Source organism: Myotis myotis, unplaced genomic scaffold (assembly GCF_014108235.1).
Source record: "Myotis myotis isolate mMyoMyo1 unplaced genomic scaffold, mMyoMyo1.p scaffold_m19_p_19, whole genome shotgun sequence".
NCBI lineage: Eukaryota > Metazoa > Chordata > Mammalia > Chiroptera > Vespertilionidae > Myotis > Myotis myotis.
In genome coordinates, this window is record NW_023416323.1 from 4,782,941 (window position 1) to 4,785,550 (window position 2,610).

A 2,610-nucleotide genomic window follows, 5' to 3' on the forward strand; every position below is an offset into this window, starting at 1 on the left:
AGAGATGCAAATTAAAATGACAATGAGGTATCACCTCACACCTGTCAGAATGGCTACCATCAACAAGTCAACAAATGACAAGTATGCACCCCTATGTTCATGGCAGCACAATTTACAATAGCTAAGATCTGGAAACAGCCCAAGTGCCCATCAGTGGATGAGTGGATAAAAAAACCTGTGGTACATTTAGACCATGGAATACTATGCAGCAGTAAAAAATAAGGATCTCGTACCCTTTGAGACAGCATGGAGGGACCTGGGGAGTATCATGCTAAGGGAAATAAGTCAGTCAGAGAAAGACAAGTATCACATGATCTCACTCATATTTGGAATCTAATGAACAAAATAAACTGATGAACAGAGAGGATCCAGAGACATGGAAGCATGGAACAGAATGTGAAATCTCAGAGGGAAGTGGGGGAGGGTGGGAGGTAGTCAACCAGAGACCTTATATGTATATATGCATAAGCCATGGACGTGGACAATTAGGTGGTGAAAGCCTAGGGCAGGGGGTGGGGGCAGGGTGGAGGGGGTTAATGGGAGAAATTAGGGGACATATGTAATATTTTCAACAATAAAGATTAAAAAACAAAGAATACCCTTCAACATTTCCTGTAATGGTGGTGATGAACTCCTTTACCTTTTTCTTGCCTGTGAAGCTCTTTACCTGATCTTCAATTCTAAATGATAGCTTGACTGGGTAGAGTAATCTTGGTTGTAGGTCCTTACTATTCATCACTTTGAATTTTTCTCACCACTCCCTTCTTGCCTGCAAAGTTTCTGTTGAGAAGTGAGCTGACAGTCCTATGGGTGCTCCCTTGTAGGTAACTAACTGCTTTTCTCTTGGTGATTTTAAGATTCTTTCATTGTCTTTAACCCTTGGCATTTTAATTATGATGTGCCTTGGTGGAGGCCTCTTTGGGTTCCTCTTGTTTGGGACTCTCTGTGCTTCCTGGACTTGTAAGACTATTTTTTTCACCAGGTAGGGGAAGTTTTCTGTCATTATTTCTTCAAATTGGCTTTCAATATCTTGCTCTCTCTCTTCTCCTTCTGACACCCCCATGAGATGAATGTTGGTATGCTTGAAGTTGTCCGAGACTCATTACACTATCTTCCTATTTTTGTATTCTTTTTGCCCTTCTGATTGGGTGTTTTTTACTTCCTCATATTTCAAATCATTGATTTGATTCTTAGAATACTCTACTGTTGAATCCCTGTAAATTATTCTTTATTTCAGTTAGTGTATGCTTAATTTCTGACTGTTTTTTTGAAATTCTCACTAAGATCCTTGAAAGTCTCACTAAGTCCCTTTAAGGTCTCATGAAGATCCTTGAGTAACCTTATAACCATTGTTTTGAAGTCTGTATCCAGTAGTTTGCTTTCTTCCATTTCTTTCATTTGTGACATGTTTCTTTGTCTCCACATTTTGGCTGTTTCTTTGTGTCCACATTTTGTCTGTGTTTGTTTCTATGTATCGGGTAGAGCTGCTATGTTTCCTTGAGTTGGTAGAGTGGCCTTGTGTAGTAGGTGTCCTATAAGGCCCAGTAGCTCACCATCCACAGTCACCTGAGCTGGGCACTCTAAGTGTGCCCATTTGTGGACTGTGTACACAGTCTTAAAGCTGAGACTTGATTGCTGTTGGTGTCAATGGGAGGAATTGCCTGGATGCTACTACAGTAGGAGAGCTGCTGTGCAGGAGACACCCCTATGGAGCAGGACTTGCTTCAGTAGGACTATGGTGCTCACTGAGTCTGCCCCTTGAGTGTGTCACTTGTGAATGTGTAGAGTTGTAATTTGGTATGGTCTGAAGCTGTCTACTGGGTGCACTGGCTCTTGGGTCTCCAGGGAGGTTTAAAGTTACCACTGTCTGGGGCCACCTGGCAGGGACTATAGAAAGATCTGCTGCTTCCTCCTATTTGTATGAGGTTTGGAAGTGCCCAGGTGAGGCCCATCTGTAAAGCAAGGCAGGCCAGTGCTGGTTCTGGGTCTTGGGCCTTTTATTTTTAGGGTTGGGGTACTCTGGGCCCAGCTGCTGCTTGTTTGAGAGATTTTAGCAAAGTCTGAAGCCTGAGCCAGGACAGACCATTCATATGGAGAAGCGGCTGCAAACAGCATGGGTGGGGCTGCAAATTGGATGAGGCTGGGACTCAGGGAATCACCAGGGCAGAGCAAACAATGTGTTCTAGGTTGATGGGGACTCAGATATAGTTTCCAGCCAGCCCTGGGACAGGGGAAGTCTTGGCATAGGAACAAGGGCCCCTGTGAGCACTTCTGTCAGGTAGAAAGCCACCCCTGAGTTCTTGCCCTGATGCCAGACAATCCAGTTCCTTGAGATCAGGCAAAGACTCAAAGCCTCCAGAGATTCGCCTTGGCCTGTAATCTTGATTAGCCTTAGGCTAATCATATGTGTCTGGGTTTCCCAACATCTCCTGGTTCTGGAGCTCAGAGAAGCTAGTCTGAGTAAGTTTGTGCCTGGCTCTTTAAGTGGGACACCTGGGTCTCCAGCAATCTCCCTGTCCCTCAGCCACAATCTTTGCTGAGGTTTTTACAGCCTGAAGTTATGGGGACTTCTCTTCCCAACTCTGGGACCCTGGGTAGGGGGTCTGGTGT